Source organism: Erithacus rubecula (assembly GCF_903797595.1).
Source record: "Erithacus rubecula genome assembly, chromosome: 5".
NCBI lineage: Eukaryota > Metazoa > Chordata > Aves > Passeriformes > Muscicapidae > Erithacus > Erithacus rubecula.
Genome location: NC_136687.1, coordinates 63,495,163 through 63,513,332, shown reverse-complemented (window position 1 = coordinate 63,513,332; position 18,170 = coordinate 63,495,163).

Genomic DNA, 18,170 nt, shown 5'->3' with positions numbered 1-18,170 from the left:
GATAATCAGTAGCTACCATTCACTGCTAAAATGAATATTTTAAGGATGAAGTGGATTTTTCAAAAATCACATAAAGGAAGAGAATGATTCTTTAAGATGTTAACTCTGCAAAATGGTAATGCTAAAATGAGATGGAAAAATTGCCAATGCAGTTAGGTGAAAGGCAGCATAAAATAATAGTTAAAAATAATTCTATTGCTCTGATTGTTTTTAATATATTTTTTTTAATCATGCCTCCTACATGACCATTTTCCAGAGAAAATGATTGCTCATACAGAAGTAAGCCTGGGACATTCAGTTGTGGTGTTTGGGTCAATTTTATCATGAAGGGACCAAACTCTCTGTCCTTTCTCTTGTGAAGAAACTTTTCTGATAGTGGAAAGACTGATTTATATGGAAACAGGTCTAGAAAAGACACAAACCTGCTTCTTTTTCCCACACACTTATTTCCTTATAACAAGAGTAATTGCTACATTTTGATGTCAGTGTAAGTAGCAATTTGAGTCTTGTGCCTTATAATTTGAGAATGTTATTATAAGGTGGAGAACAGAATTTGGAAAATGTAACTGCTGGCAAAATTAATGCTGATCAATGCTAATATTATTTTATGTGTTTTGGCTCTTCACCATCCTGGAAGACAAAAAAGCAATCATACTATGTAGTTATATACAAAAGTCACTTTTTCATCAGTGTAACTGTGGGATGAATAACAAGAACTCAGGAGAGCTCTGGAGAAAATGAAAATAGAACCCACTGTACCAACTCTTCTGTGCCAATATCTAGATCAGCAACACCAGCAACTTTTCACTTTAAATAATATTTTGAGACCAGTGCTTAAAAAGGAGGAAGAAATCATGTGGCAACAAGTTAATGGCTAAAGAGGGGAGAAAAATACAATAATTGGTCACTTAATGTGGACTGTATTTTATATAATTTGTTATATACAATATAAATATAATTATAATATTATATATAATTTCCTAATATATGTATATTAAAAAAAGCTGCTCTAATGTTTGCCCACATATCAGAAAATAGAATTAGGACCACAAAACTGAACTGTACCAGCATCAAACGCATTCCTAGTGAGCCAACACCCATCCCAATGGGCCTGGCCAATGGGTATGCATTGACACCCTTCTTTGGGAAACTGCTTGGCCTCATTTCTCTTGAAATGTGCTGGATGTGGCCTCAGGAAAGAGCTGCCAGGTGTCCTGGTTTTACCAGAAGTCATGCACATTGCCTGGGCAGACTTGGCAAGGTGAGGCTTTGTGCTGTACTTTGAGACATATTTCTCTTGAAATGCTGCCCAGATGAAGAGTGAGACTCTTCCACACAGGAATAATGGCTTGTCAGTGTTATCATGAGCAGGCATCTTCCAGCATCTGAACTGCATGGCACTAATGAGGTGCTGAGCAGCCAGCTGTAATGGAGCAGCATGTGGGGAGCTGATCCTCCAGATTTATGATGCATCTTTTGGTCTCTCTTTGGTCCATTTCCTTAATCAGGATGCTGATTACCAGGACAATTGTTTTTAGCTCTCGTTTCGTTTCATTTTGCTTTCCTTGGAAACAGTAATGGACTTTTGTTGGGTTTTTTATTCCCCTCCAAGCTTTAAATCAGCTGTTGCTCTCCCAGGCAGCCGCCGGCACGGAGAGCACCTTGCAGGCACTGCTGTGTTAGAGGCACCCAAGTGTGAAGCCAAGTGATTAAATGGGGCTGAGGTGGCTTTCAGGGGGTTCACTCATCTATCCATGACAATTAGAGGCTTTCCAAGGCTTGCCCAGCCACTTGCTAGCAGGCCAGGTGTATTCTGAAAAGACACTTTTTTGGGTTTTGAGGAGGAAGCAGCTGGCAGAAGTCCAGCATTTGATGCTGGCTGGAGAAGGGAGGGGAAGATCTGACTCAGGAGTCCACTCCCAGTTACTTATTTTTGTTTTTTCACTATAACTTGATCTATTTCTTTGCAGCTAATGGGTATTTTTCATGCCATATAAGAAATTTGGGGCATATCCATCATGCCAGGGAAAGCCAGAGCAGAGCAGGTCAGGGATGTCATGGGATAACCAACTTGGCCCAAAAATCAGAACACTTTTATATGCAGCAAATGAAAGACAGAGGAAGAAAGAGTTACTGATAGGGCTAAAAAAAATAAGGTTATGTGCTATAAATCAAATTAAATACAGCCCTTAAGCAGTGACTATTAATTACATGCTTGAATTGCATTGTATATGTTACTCATCTGTGGGGCAAGTAGGATTGCTCATCAGACTCTTACTGAATCCAAACACAAGCTTAACTTCAGGAAATGAAAAATTAAAATATTTTCAGTGAAACTCCAGATACAAGGCATCACATGTGAGCATCCAAAAGGGAACAAGGTGCCTACAATGTCCACTGGGTGGTATTTAATTTCTTTAAATCTAAACCCAAGGGATTTTTGTATTCAGAAGGGGATGTCTTAGGTGCACAGGGAGAATGCATTTATCCAGTCACAGTTCCATCTATGTGCATAGCATATTTGCAATACATATATAAATATGCATGTAATAATTTCTATTATCTATGATCAAACCAGCAGCAGTAGCACAATCAAGGGTGAAATGCTGCTGTGGCACAGAGCTGAAAAAAAAAAGTAAAAAAAAAGTAGTGAATTCTAATAATTTCAGAATATAAAAATAACCCAACTTCTGAAATGTTGCAATTTGTTTGAAAGGATTCCTTCATTTTTAAGTCATGTAATGAGTACAAAAATTCTGAAGTCCCAACTCCACAAATTCTGAAGAGATGTAAGCAAAGCTAAAGTACTCTCACTTCCTAACATTCAAACAGTAACACACTGTTGGAAGAGGTGCCTGGTGCATTTGGCAGGAGCTAAGCAGCTAATGTTTTATCAGCTTGGAGTTAATGATACACACACAATTAGTGCTTCTGCCTGTGTTCTCACAAGATTTTCAGTGTATCACCCTGGAAATGTTGTCTGATTTGGTGTTGGTGAAGGGACTCTGTTAATTCAAGTGCCAGCAAACTTAACTAAATGCTCTCCCATATGTGTTTTAATGACAAGCTGATGGGGCAAAGTAGAGAAAGGCTGGGAAAGGAGACTGCAGGAGTTGGTGGGAAGTGTTCCCTCTGCTCCCTCTGCTTTGTGGCACCTTCCCTTGAAGGAAGAGAGAGGGAAATGGAGATAAACCTCATGTGAGCCTAAACTCTTTCTCCTTTCTCCATGCTCCTGTGAAATTCCACCAGTGTCAGATCACATTCAGAAGTGCCTGGGAAGGAGGATCAAGCCTGTGAGGTCTATTGATGCTTTCTTTATTGCACGTGCAAAACTTCCTTTAACACTGGTGGATCAGCTGCAAAATGCACACATGGTCCTGTAGGTGTTCCAGCAAAGTTAATCAGGAACAGAGGGCAAGAGAAAAAGTTGCCCATTGCCAAGTTTCCTTGTTATTGTTGGTTTTTAAAGAGAAATTTATTATCTCATCAGGTTTGTGTTAAAGTTTTATTCGTGGGCACAAGGTGTAAGTGTACCCAGAAGTCTGGGTTCTGGTTGAACCATTTTGGGACAGTCTTAATGGAATATGTGAATGTGTTTTGCACAAATGTTTTGCTTCTCTAGAGGATGGATGAGAACTCAGATCTTAATTCACATGCTGAGCTCAACTGAGGATCAGAATGATGAGATTCTGTGCTTATTTACTGAGCTATTTATTCAGCTATCAGGAGCTTGGTAGCCAAAATTAACTGTGCCACTATAATCTCAAAATCACTTGATAAGCCACTAGGAGTCCTGGGAGTTATTTCTCTTGCTGAATCACTCACTTCTGCAAATTGGTGTTCCTTCCGTGCCGTGGCTCTAATTTGAGTGGAGTTAAAGAGACACAGTGAGCCCCACACAGTGTCAGAATGTGAAGGAGGACTGGTGAGTGAGCTCAAAATGAACATTTGCTGTCATGTTGTGCCTGCACCAGCCCAGTGATAGGAAAAACCAGCAGATATGATGAGGAATGCCAGCCCTTTGCTGGAGCCTGTGCAGTGGGAAAGCCTCTCTGCAGTCAGATCATTTTGGGGCATGCCTGAAAGGCAGGGAATGCAGACCATGCTCTGCTTGACTCCAGAGAGGTTCCCATTTCATCCTGGGGGAGGGAATGGCAGCCTTCAGCAGATACTGGAGATTTCTCTTGGCCTCGAGTCATGCATGTGGAGGGTGCTGATTTTCTGTGCTCTCAAGCTGCTCTACTGGGCAGGCCAAGGACAGAGGGACTGCAGTGCTCCCATCCCTCACTTCTCATTTCTGTTCCCTCTTACACACTTGTGCTACATTTCATGCAGAATCAAGCACAGACTTCAGGGAGCAATGTATGTTGTTATTATTTTATAAAACATCTTGGCTAATGATTTACTGTGAGTAAGCATGGCAGTTTCTTAATCTTCTGGGTGGCACCACAGCTAACTTTCCTGCCCTCAGTGCTCCATTCAGTGCTTGGCAATTAGTGCCTGCTCCTCTGAGGTGCTGGGCAACCACACATCCCATTTAATTCCCTGGAAATTAAGCACAGAACTGCATGGCTCCTACATGTGCCTGTCACAACAGCAGAGCAGAGTGCCACTTTCAGGGCAAAACAAACAAATGGTGGTATAATGAATGATACAGTCATGGAGTCATTAAGGTTGGAAAAGACCTCTAAGAGCATCGAGTCAAGCCACTGACCATTAATCACTGCTAGTCATTAATAACTCACTAGGCAACGACAGCGCCTGTGAGGAGCTCGTGCTGTCAAACCCATCTGGGGGAGCTTGAGGTGAGGCTGTCAGCCAGGACCCTGAGCAGTTTTTTCCAGGATGAGCATCCCATCTGGCAGGTCCTACTGAGCTATTCATGCCAGCATTGCTGGCAGGGCCAGGATGGGTGATGCTCAGAGAGGGGCTGCAGCACTGGGCTCGTGGCTGTGTCCTACCCCAGCCCACCAGGCTGGGGCAGCTCTTGGAATCAGCCAGCAAAGAGGGGGAATCCTGGAAAGCTGCACAGAGCTGCTTTGGAGCATGCTAACAAGCCAGAACATATCTCCATGTGTACAATTCTGCCTGGTCTGTATCAGCACAGTGATTGTCTCACACTTCACTCTGCACTACACACAGCTAACGCTCCATTTAAACAAGCAGAAAACCCTCCTTCCCAGAAGCAGGTGTGACACTGTCAGCAAATATCCACTGGGACAAATTATTTCCCCCCTTTCTTCTTCCCTTTTCCTTTTTCATTCTAGTCTAATCAGAAGCACTGCAGATTCAGCCATCTATAAAAGCGTGGCCCCAAAAGGAATTTGATTTATTTTTGCAAAATGAATGTGTGGCTTTTATTATGCATGGCAGGTATGGTTGGAATCCAAGTAGCAAAATTGTATTTTACACTACAGGCCCTTGGGTGATGAATTAAACGGTAGCACCAACATATCTAACAGTGAAAAATGCTACACTATGGAGACACTTTCAAGAAAGCTGAGTACACAAACTGTGGGAGAACAGCAGATAAGCTTTTTTTCTGTTTGTACCTGCATTATTTAGTGATATTTACTTTTTTTTTTCTTTTTTTCCTTTTAAGGAATGAGATACCTGTGTTAGAAAAAAAGCTGAATTCTGGTATGCTTTATGTATGTAGCATCCTCAGACTCTGCTCCTTTGATTGTCCAGCTCTGGCATCCTCTGGCTGCATCTCAGACACCACAATGTGGAAGGGGAAAAGTGCATACTTGGACTCCTTCTGGAAGAGAGTCAGAAGGAAAGAAGGGTATCCAGACCATGAAATCAATATTTAGGAAGGTTTTTTAAGTGGTTCTGCATCTGCTTTATGCCAACACTTTAGTGAACGTTTGGTTTCTGGGTTTTTTTTGGTTTTTTGTTGGTTTTTTTTTCCTTGCTTGGAGAAGTATCAATACCAAGCCTGGCTGAGCACCCATGCTTTCCCATTTCCAAAATTCAGTAAGTTTGCAATAGCAGTTTGCATTCTGGGGGGTTAATTTTTTATGAAAGAATTTAACTTCAACAATTGCAGCCTGGAGCAAACCAGGCTTATCTCCAATCTGATGGTGGTTCAGAGCATTATCCCAAAATTCCACTTACCCTGCAACCTTTGTGTGCCTGGTCACTGGAGCAGGGTACCAGAGGGCACAGCTTTCAGGAAAGCATCTTCACAGTCCTTAGGGGATTATTGACAACATAGGCTGTCTTTCTTGTATCCATCTACTAAAGGAAAACTATCCTTTTCCCTCTCTTATCCTTCTCATCCTTCAGGATGGCTGTAGGTCATTATAACTGCTTTATTGTAATAGTTTGTATTCATATGTCCCTCTTTTTGTGTGCTGGCTATGGCAACCTGAGCTGGTGCTATCCTCAAGAGTTCCACTTGGTCATTAATCATTAATATCCTACAGCAGAAAAGCAAATTTTTTAGCACTAGGGTCATACAACAGGTTATTTAATACAGAACCAACAGTGCATTCAGGCAGGTCTTTGTTTCTCTCTCCAGCACTGGGGACTGGAAAGAGGGACAGATACAGATTAAATTACACTTTCTAAATTGTATCTTTTCACATTAATAAGAAAATTAACTTCAGGAGCTGAATAAATAAAGAGCAGGTAAGGGATGAGTGAGAGCTGAGTCTCCACCGTGAGACATTGGACTTGAGACTCACTGTGTAAATAAGAGAATTACTGGCAGAATCCTCCACTTTTCCTCTCATTCCCATAATCTTCACACTCAGGCTGTTACCAAGGAGAGGAGAATGAGCCAAGATTTTCCATCATTGCCTTTTTCTATCCACCTGCTCTACAGGGAGCTCTGAAATAAACCATAGGCTAGGTTTAACATGCCAGTTTTAACAACCTGGGGACAATCCTACCTTCACCAGCCAGCAGTGTGGCCTGAGTGGCAACTTTTGGATTCCCTCTTACTAAAAACACCTATGGACTTTCCAAACAGAAGTCTGCTCTTCCAGGAATATTAAGAATGCATCACAGCCCCAACACTTATTAACTATAGAGTGCCTTTCATCCAGGAAGCTCAAAAAGAGAAAATCCTAGCCCACATCCAAGTTTAATGTTTCTCTTCAAATATATGTATTTTACTTGTGTAATATCAATAGACCTGGATTGATTGATGTCACTGACATCTCTATTCAAATCTAAAAGAAAATTATAATTGTATATTGCAATAAACACTACAGGATTTTTTTAACATAAGTTGAAGGGACATTGTTAAATCTTAATCTTAACTGCAAACTCAGTATTTTAAATTTTGACTCTGTTTTCAGTTTTTTCTGTAGGAGATCAGAGGACTCGGCTCTATTTAAAAGCAACTTTGTATTTCTACTTTCCAAGGCAATAGTTATGCTTCAGTAAGTTCTTTTTCATCTGATTTACCAATTACAGTAAAATATTGCAAGATATCTAATCACAAACAGAGGGGCATTTAAAAAAAGAAATATTTAACTTCTCAGAAACCCAAATGCATTCAGTTACCTCAAAAATAGACTCAGAAAGCTGTGTCAGTATTTTATGGGAAATGAAGAACAGGAGTCTGCTAATTCTTAATTTATTTCATTTTTAATCCCTGGATTTCTGCCTGGATGTTGTTTCCTGTGAAGCATCCTCATCTCCCCTCTCATTTGACATATTTCAATGCAAAAAAAATGGGAGGTGGCACAGGGATTTCAATGGAAATGGGACAAGAAATGAGTGATGGCACCTCTGCCTCCAAGTTATGGGGGTGTGTGCCTGCGTGTGTCCAAAAAATTGTGGGAGGGAAAACAAACGGGGAGCATTTATTTTGCAGAAAGAAGTTGACTTTCCCTCTGGAAGCATTCTCACAAAAATATTAATTTTGTCAAGTAGCCAACGTTCTGTCAGAACAGTTTGGATCCCGTGTCTGTTAATTAGCCCTAGTGCTAATGAAAGTCCAGCTCTGTAATTGGTGTAATGTGAGTCAGGGAACAACCTGAGTCCCAGCCTGAGAGTTTGTGATGCTGAGGGTTTTGTTTTCTGGACTCAGAACATGAGTTCAATACAGCTATTGACAAGGAGAAAACTGCTGCTTAAAAATGATTGCAGATTGGAGCTTTAAATTTGAAAATTGAACAGTTTTGATCTGGGAATCATTTGGAAACAATAATGTTCTATTTTTACAGCCATTTCCTAGAAATGATCAAGTCTTGATACTTAGAACTTTTAAAAATAATTTCTTATGACCATGCAGAACTGATTACTTGGGTTATGATGATCTGGGAATGATTTTTTTCTGGAGCTTAAGCCAGAGGCACTGGAAATGAAAGACTTGGCAGTGCAGCCATACCCCATGGGTGGATTTTTTGTCAGAATTTGCTAAGGTCCAAGGTAATCCTTACACAGCAGCACCAACAGACCCCCAAAATTTAGGTTGATAGCTCCCCATGTTAAATCTTAATGTATTATTGCTCATTAGTGAGTTATCCCCTCATCTGTGGAGCAAGAAAGTAGGTCATTTCCTTCATTAATAACATTGGACAAGATGTAACACGTTTAAAGTCATTTTGCTGAATTCAACCCACATTTTAAATCCACACTTTCAGAGCTTGCCACTGACCTGGCCATTAAGCTCTGCTAATATTTGTTCTTCCCACTGTGCCCAAGGAGGAGGGATTGAGGGCATGGAGATGAGTGCAGGGCAATCCATCTCTTTTCAGTATTGCCACCAAAGCTGGGAGAAAGGTTTTGCAGGTAAATTAATTGTGAAATGAAGCCAAAAAAGTGGAGGGGAAAAACACATTACCCATCATCTCTGATAATCCTGCCATTGTCCTTGCTTATGGTTATTTCTCCTTTTCTCCTTTATGAAACCCAAGCTTTATCAGAAGTAGGATCCTGGTTTTGTAAGCAAGGGGTGTTATTTTAGGAAGTGTTGGTGAGTCTGCCTCATGTTCCAACAGCTGCTTAATGATTTAGCTTGTCAAAATGCACTGAACAAACCCTAACGCTGAGCAAATCGTTGTTATCTGATTACCTTCATTGCTTATCTGCATGATAATTTGGGAACCATTTGAATATGATAACCATTTAATCAACAATCATATGGAACATGAATATGATGATTTCTAATTTTGTTTTCATGTACAAGTCACATGCAATGTCTCCTATGAATGTGAAGATTAATTATACATTAATTAATAGCTATTTATAACAAAGGTCATCAAATTAGTTTCTGTGACCTCATTACTGAGTTGCAGGCAATCTAATTAACTGATTCAAAGGTTGCTTATTAGAATGTTAAAGTGTCTGGTTCTCTGTATAGGTACATCTGACATTTTGTAGGAAATGGAGGTAGATTAAGAGAATTTACTTCCAAAAACTCACAATATTCTCCTTAGGTAACAGCAACTAGGATTCAGATATTGAGCATATTTCCCTGAAGAAAAAGTAAAATAAGCCCCACTTTTTTTTTTTTTTTTTTTTTTTTTTTTTGGTTGGTTTTGTTTTCTTTAGGAATTTAGAACTGTATCGATTTCTCCTTGATTTTTCCTAGGTAATCATGTATATAACTACAAATGCATGAATAAAATTACTTAATGCACCAAAAAAACCCACAGCATGCAACTCACAGAAGAGCAATAGTGAAGTGACACTGCTGAAAAATGGGATTTTGAAGGAGAAAGAGTTTCTTAAATGCAGACAGCACCCAGTGGATTAATCACACCTGGGCTCAATCCTGCTCCAGAAAGGAAATCTGTGATGGCTGCACTGCACAGATGATATTGGCACCAGTTCTGCTGCAGGTGGGGCTTTTCTTCCTCATTTTCTGTTCTTTTTTTGGCTTTTCTTCAGGTGTCATTTTTTTTTTGTCTTTTTGGAAAGTTGACATCTTAAAGTGCTTGGAAAAGGGACAGCAAAAAAATCAGAGCATGGCTGAAAATCTGGATGGGGAAAGGACTTTTTTTTTTCATTCCAACTCCTTACTTATCTGCATTTAGCCATAGCATATTAACATATTTATGTGAGGAAATTCATATTAATAGAGCTCAGCTTATCTGCCAGGAGCAAAAAGCAAATGCATGCAGAATATAAAGGAGCAACACTGGTTGTAGGATTCAGATCCATTGCCTAAGAAGGGAACAACACAGCCTATTCTTATATCTGTTGGGGTTGGCATATCAATTAAAGGAGAATTTAGCCCTTGCAGTTTAATTTTATAGCAAGCATTAGACCTATCTTGGAAGGAGCCTGTGTTAAATATTTAAAAGTAGCCAAAAGGCTGCAAAAACTAGATTATTCAGCATTCTCATGCTCATAAATTTTAGGTTTGTTATTTTTTATTTTTTAATAAGGTAATTGGAATTGATTCCTTGATTATAGTTTTTTTGTTAGAAGAATCATTTTCCCTGATAAATAAAAATCGCTGTGTCCCTGATATATTGACTATTAAAAAGCAAAACAAAAAGACATAAACCAGCCTTTTCTGATAAAATCTCACCAGTTTGTCAATACTCTTAATGGTTTGCAAGAAAAACCAAAGGAGGTACTCTCCCAGGAAGGTAAACTCCCCAAGCCTCCATCCTGGGGATGAAAGAAGCACTCCCATCTGCTGCTGCTGTGCTGTTCCAGTGCAGATCAATACCCTGATCACAGCAGTGATGGTAATTACAGAGCCTTTCCTCTGGGAGCTGGGGATCCTCTGCTCCCATGGAACCAGCACAGCTCAAAGGCTTGGGAACAGTGAAAAGCAGGCAAACAGACAAAACAGCTCCTGTTTCATGGAGCTTCTCTTGTTCTTTCTGTTTCCTTGTACACACCTTTGCTAGAGCCCCTTCTCCAAACAAATCAATGCAGAGACCTTGAAAAATAACCTTTTTATTTTTTTTTCTTCTTTTTTTAATCTGAAATCAGTTTAGGTTCCTGCATAATGCTTTTTAAAAGCAGGAAAAACAGCTCACCTCACCTTTTTGAAGTGTTTTGGGAAAAGTAGTTTGTTTATTTTTTCCCCTTAAAAAAATCCAAAGGTTTAATGTTCAGGAGGCATTTAGCCTTGCATGAAAAGCTAAATGGCATTTTCATTTTAGTGCCTGTATTCAGAAGCATAATTTTTTGCACTATAAAAAAAATCACTGGATGTCCATGGGGGACCACAATACTGATATAATGGAATTTGGGAAGATTCTATGTTTCCAGTTTGGTTTTTATCACGATTCAGAATATTTTGAGTTTATTATTTTGTTTGGGTTTTTTTGTTTGTTTAAAGAAAGTGAAATTAGACAAATTTTGATCAGCTCTGTCACAAAAGAAATGATTCCATGTGGTAAAGATCCCTATCACACTCTCAGGAATCATGTAGTGGTCTGTAGGATTTCTCATCCACCATGGAAAACTGTTTTCTTTCCAACTTCCATGCTTTGCATTCCAGACACTCCAGAGCTGGGGCTCTAATGCTGAGTTTGTTCTGAGAAGTAGCCATGATCTCTTCTAGAGCTATAAAAATAAATCTGATACAGCACTCTTAACAACCTGTAAGTCCAAATATTTAGTTGAGGTTGGCAAGACTTTCTCCCCTAGGGGAAAAAAATAGTTTGTTAAACTGGTAACTGCTGGAAGCAGTGAAGTATTCTGATATGTAGAAGCAGTAGTTAAATGAAAGCTATTGTAGATGATTTGTTTATCATGCTTTTTGATCAAAAGAAGAAAAAAGTGTAGCAGAACCAATATTTTCAAATGCTTTCAGAAACCCTACTAGTTGGGTTTGATGTAAAGGCAGAAGATATGAATGAAAGATACAGGATCTAATTTTGAGTAAAGAATGTTTTACAAAATTAGGAGGTGCCAAATCTGAAATGTCTGAGAGGTTTCATTTTCCATAAGATCCCAGAATTATCTGATGTTGATCACAACTCCCTTAAACTGGCTAATTTAGGAATAGGACTGTGTATCCCAGATACTTTGTCTTCCTCTTGAATCTGAGCAGAAACAAACAGCCTAAGGACAGATCACACACAAGTTTGAGAAGGTTTCTGTCTCTCTGAAAAATGAAGCACAGAACTGTATAACAAAATGGAGAAAACTGCTTCTTGACTGGAAGGTGGATGGATGTCTCCTTCCCACTCCATCCCTGCATATCCTGCACAGGGGCCAGCCATTCCTCCCCAGGTTTGACAGAGTTCTTTTACATTGCTGATAAGGGGCTTTTAAAAACTCATAGTGTGGAAATTTTTAGTTCTCAATTCTGTTTTACAGAAGAAAATATTAGGTTTTAGGTTGTTGGTTTTTTTTTTTTCAGAAAACACTAAAGATACAATTACTATTTAATTTCTGCCTGAGGGCTTCAACTCATCATTCTTTATGATTTTTTTTGTCACTAGCTACATTTAGGAACACCCTGAGGAAGTCAGTGAGTGCTGCATTTCATAGGGAACATTGAAAACTCAGTCATTCCTGCTTTTTAATTTGGAGAGACCAAGGAGACCTTTGGACTTAAAGAGACCAAGGAACCTGAGTAGAAACCTACTCCCATTAACATTTAAGTTATTGGTAGGGAAACCAGTTGGGATATTTTTCTCAGCATTAATTTATTGGATCCCTGGCTTTTCTCTTCCCCTTTATGGTATGAGGCTGTTTTGGGCAAAATGGATAGTGGAGCTTAATAAACACAACTCTCCACTGACTCTGTACAAGCAAGCTGGCAAGAATTAAAGCCCTTAATGGATATTTAATGGTGGGTGAAATGAGCTTTCTCCTTATTAGCACAGTGGCTTGTTAGAGACTGGTCACCCTGCTAAAGTGCTCACCTGTCTCAGCTGGGTTAACTCAGATTCCCTCACTGAGAACTCTTACAGGAAAACTTCCAGGAGGACCACAGGCATCTTCTTCCTGAGATTTGGGTTGTAATTCACTGAGATTAGCACATTCTCCCTTTTGATGTCTCTTTATAGGGAGTCTTTAATGCCCTCCATTGCCACCAGTCAAAGGTTAAAAAAAAAGAGTTCTCAGGGTTATTGGCATTGTCCTGCTCTGTCATTATGCCATAGATGTGGTGCTGAATTTTTAGAGTGGCTTTTCCTGACCAGAATGCAACCACGATATTTTTGGGTCCCCCTTGGATTGAGGTTGAGGTGAAGGAGATCAGAATGGGACACAGAGTTGTAAATTTATGTGTTAATTGGGATTTCAGTGGTGTTGATTTTTGCAAGAAATGGAGGCAGTGACTGACATATAAGGAAAACCCTTGGAGAAAGAAAGGTCTGAACCACAGGATGGTTTGGGTTAAAAGGAACTTTACGGATCCTCTAGTTATAACCCCTCTGCCCTGGGCAGGGACACTTTCCACTAGACAGCATTGTTCAAAACCTCATCAAACCTGGCCTTGAGCACTTCCAGGGAACCTGCAAGATTGCTGTGACACACAGTGGGAACGAGCTACTGCTGTGGAAATTCCTACTCAAGTGTGCACATTTCCAAACCAGACCATCTCCAGCAGGTAGAGAGGAGGTGTCTGGCTGTGAAAGAAGCAGGATTTCATGGAGCTGGATCCTGCTCCACGTTTTCTCTGCATGTGCTCATTGCTGGAGCAGCCACTCGACTTTCCATGGCTCACAGCTGTCCTGGCCAAGTCCATTTATCAGCTTCTACAAAGCTGCATCTAATCTCCACTTAAATACTTACAGGTTTTCTCCCTTGTTTGACAGAGGTAAAATATTATGAACTGTGAGGGGTTTGGCAAACTGCAGTGCAGGCTGACATAAAATATCTGAGTAGCAATTCACATGGAGTAAGGTAGCTAGAGTTTAGTGTATATGGTTGTATGAATATAGTTGCAGGTCCTTATTTGAGGGTTTAAATACAAGATGTGAAAAATTTTATTTTTGCCAGCATGGAAAATACCTTCTTATTGTGGAAATGTGGGAGGAAATTTTTAGCTCCACCTGCTGTAGCTGGAATTTCAGCCATGGGTTTTAGTTGATCTGGATTTTTCCTCAGCTTTTTTCACTAGAGACAAGAAATTGCAGATATGTGCATGATACTGGGCAGTGGCCTGTGTTGCACACTCAGCAGAAATAGTTGTAGCTGTGGCATAACTCACAGTTACAGCTTGGAGCCAGTGAGAGGCTATGAGTAAGTCTTGTGAAAGGAGCCAACAATTTTCTTCCTCTCAAACTGAAATTTCTGCAGCAGCCTTGGCATAGGAATTATTAAATGATGCAAAAAGCAAAATATTTGTTAAACAAATTACCTAAGAAGAATATTGGAAATTTTCTGTCACTCAATTTAAAGTGACAACCCTGGCAGAGACACCCAACAGCTTCTCTCATTTTAGAAAGGTAGCCTGGTTTACAAGTAATTTGTGTTCAGGAAGGTGTTTGTTCAGGGCAAGGTCTGCTCACCCCACAGACAAGGCATAATTTTTGCTTTAAAAGTCTAGAAATTAATTATTTTGCTGAATATAAAGGATCTAATTGTTTTTAAACTCATCCCAGAACTGGGTTTATTGTTTTAAGTGAGACCAGGAGACATGAAGTGACTGTAAAGGCAGCAGAGGAGAGCAGGGATGGAGCTGTGGGAAGTATGTGGGATCTTTTGGCTGATGGATCAGAGAAGATGCTGGTGGGGCTGAAGTGATCACATCAGCTCACAGACAGGGGACATGAGTGCAAGAGAGCCAAGAATGGGAACTTTGGAAGTGGGTGGCAGTGTTCCCTGAGACTCTGGAAGAGGCAAGCACCCAGAAGGGTGAGGAGGAGAGAGCACTGTTGGTGTTGGTGGAAGAGACCTCAGTGGGAACTGGGCATTTTGCAAAGTTTCCAGGGAAATTATAGCAGCTGAGATGGGAGGTAAGGAGGTGGTTTGTAGGGGATTTCTGTGGTTTGAGCAGAAGGAAAAGCCAAGTATCAGAAAAAAGCTGTGGAGGAGGAAGCCACAGGCTTTTGGGTAAGACATGCACCCACAGCACAAGGTGGCTGTGGTTTATTTACCTTGGAAAGGCTCGCAGCACTTTTCCCCACTGAGGAAGTTAAACACCAGGAGTGCTAAGTACAGAGCTCCAGGAGGCACAGGAACTAGCAGGAGTGGCTGAGGTAAAGCTTGGCTCTTCCCACCCCATGTCTGCCTCTGCATTACCTCTGCCAGGGAAGGGCAAAATATTTTGAGTGTGAGGTCAAGGTGGGAGCTGCTCCCCCCATCCATCCATCCATTCATCCATCCATCCATCCATCCATCCATCCATCCATCCATCCATCCATCCATCCATCCATCCATCCATCCATCCATCCTTCCTTCCCTGTCCCTCTGGATGGAGCTACCAGGGGATCCCCTGCCCCTGAGGATGCTCCCTGTGGTGATGGAGAGCAGATCCTGTGCTGCCACATCAAAGTCTGTTTGCCCATTTCAAAAGGCTTTGGGCCCAATGTGGGGCTACCCAACACTTAGGTGTTGTCTGACAACTTCCTCCTGCTGTGACAGGGTGACAGTGGGTTTGGACTTTCATCTCCAGGCCTTCCTTTGTCTCCTGGATGAATTGGGAGCTGGCCTGAGACAAGGTGCTGCATTTCCATCCTCTCCTCACTTTCTGTGATGTGGGGCTGCATCCAAAATCTCCCAGCCTGTGTAACAGAGATGTGTGTTCCTGACATAAATTTCCATTTCTTGTGTTCTGCTAAGCTACTCTCTAGTGAAGTACTTTTCTCTTAAAAAGAATATAAAAAAACCACTCAGCAAATCACTGTGAAGCTCTAAACCCATGTAAAAATATCCCAGTTTTGACCTCTCAATTAGCACACATGGGAAGAGCATCCACCATGATTACTGGAGTTCATAAATGACCTTATGAGACAGAGGGAGATAACTCCCTGAAATTACATTAATTTCTTCTTTACCACTGTTATTTTCTTCTGTGTCATATAAAAGATGATTAAATGAAGGTCACCTAAGGTTGAAATATCTATTCAGCAGTTTTTAGCCCATTTCCACACACATGCTCTGTGATCAGGGGTTATAAACATGACACCAATTTCAATTATTTATAGTGATGCCTGAGAAATAATGAGCTGATTTATGAGGGCTGTACATTGGGCTGGAACACATTCATTTGCTTGTGGACTCTTCAGGAAGCTCAGTGCCTCCAGTGCACTGTGTACTCTGGAAATGTGCAACATTTCAGGGTATCAGCAGTAATGCAGAATTATAATGTTACTATAATGTAGTTTTACTTTTGTGATGTCCTATTAATCAATCATTTCAGTGATGTAATTCTGCTTATTTATGAAGAGGAGATCCACAGTTTAGTAAGAGTTCTTATTTTCCTGGAGATTATTTGTCACAGAAAGCAGCAGAACCAAAGAAAAGCCAGCTTTCCTTTGGAACAAAACAGGTATTTTCTTTATCAATAATTAAAATTATTAGATTTATTTTGATATATGTCCTTTGAAGAACAAACAATAGGGCTATTCAAATAACCTTCTGGTTTATGGAGGGCATATTTTCACTTTATATTAGTTGTCTTAGCTGCAGAGGAACTGCACAGATATTTCACAATTCATAAAACAAAAATAGGCCCTGCAAAATGAAGCTGAAGTTTGGAAATGTATTTTCTTCCAAGTACTCTAGTATTTGTATTGTGGGAATAATATACAAAATATGTCTCTTTATAGATGTAAAATGCCATATTTTAAAAAAAAATTAAAAGGCATCAGAAAAAACCAAAAAAACCCAACAAGGACGGATGAGAAAGGGAGTAAAAGCTAAAATTTTATAGCAAATTTCAAGAATGCTTCAGGTATGAGTCAGCCTATTAAAGGTGAGCCTCCACCAGTCAAGATGCAAAAAGACTGCAATCCTTAGATAGAAATAAAAACAAGCAGGGAAAATGAGAACAGCTTCAAATAAATAATTAATAATAAATAAATGAATGGATAAATAAATAAATTCTGAAATCTTAGCAGATTTATCCCACTGAGATACAGTGTGTCATTTTGCCTTCAGCATTTCAGAATTCAACTCAGTAATTATGTATTGAATTCACTATTTAAACCCCTCATTTTTAAAATACAAAAAAAAAAAAATACACAAAAGAAAAAATAAAATACAAAAAAATTCCAGCAAATAATTGTCTGATAGAGCAGTTGCCTGAGAGTGTGTAATTAGTCCCTTCTCTCAGCAACTGCTACCAGCTCCTGTCAGAGAGAAGAGAGAGGAGAAGGTGCTTCAAAGGCTTCCTCTTATGCTTCATGGATTTTATAATAGATTGAAGAAAAAATAGAAAATGATGATATTATTAATACCATCATGTCCCTGGAGAAAGGACTGAAGAGCTCTGCCACCAATCCTCCTGTGCTGAACAGCTTCAAACAGCCCTTGTAAGAATAAATCATAATTAATAAAAACGACAAGAAAACATCATGTCTGAGCCTTCCCATTTACAAGGGGAAATAATTGTGTCCCAGTGCTGTGGAGGTATTGGGCACGGGAGGAAAGCCCAGAAAGTGTCCCTGTCACATCCCTCCCCATTCCCAGCCATGCTCCCGCTGCCAATGCCAGCGGTGGATTTGGCTCGCTGCTTTTCACTTAGTGAAAATCAGGAGCGATTATCACCCATGAAGACAAAGGGATGCTGATGAATAGAAAAGAAAATGGTCAGTGTTTTCTCTGGAAATTTGCTTTCAGAGGGGTTGGGATGAAAGGAAACCTCACTCCCTGCTCGGAGATGACGATGTTTGACACCTCTACCTTTCTCTGCTGCCTTCTGTAGTTTTCCCAAGTTCATCTACATTCAAAGCACTAGTTTGGGTGAACAGCTGTAATAAGGGAGAGGGCTAAGCTAGCAGAGATCATGCTGAGGCTCAGATTACTTGTTTCTCTTCCAGCAAGGATTTAATGCACACTTACAGCCCACAACTGGGCTGCCCAAGAAAAAGCTAATGCTGTTGCCATGGATTTAACATAGATTTTGGCAGAATAAATACTAAACCAATGTTTATTACTATTGCAAACATTGCACTGAGTTGTTCATTACTCAGCTGTAATGTGCTTTCCCCTTTGAAATGTTCTTCCCATTGCTGCCACCAGTGCTGGGTTCCTGCTGGACAACAAGACCCCTCTCTGGAGACAGGGATGCTGCAGATCAGGTATCTAATTGCTGTTATCCAGAACAAAAAACCCCCAAAAAA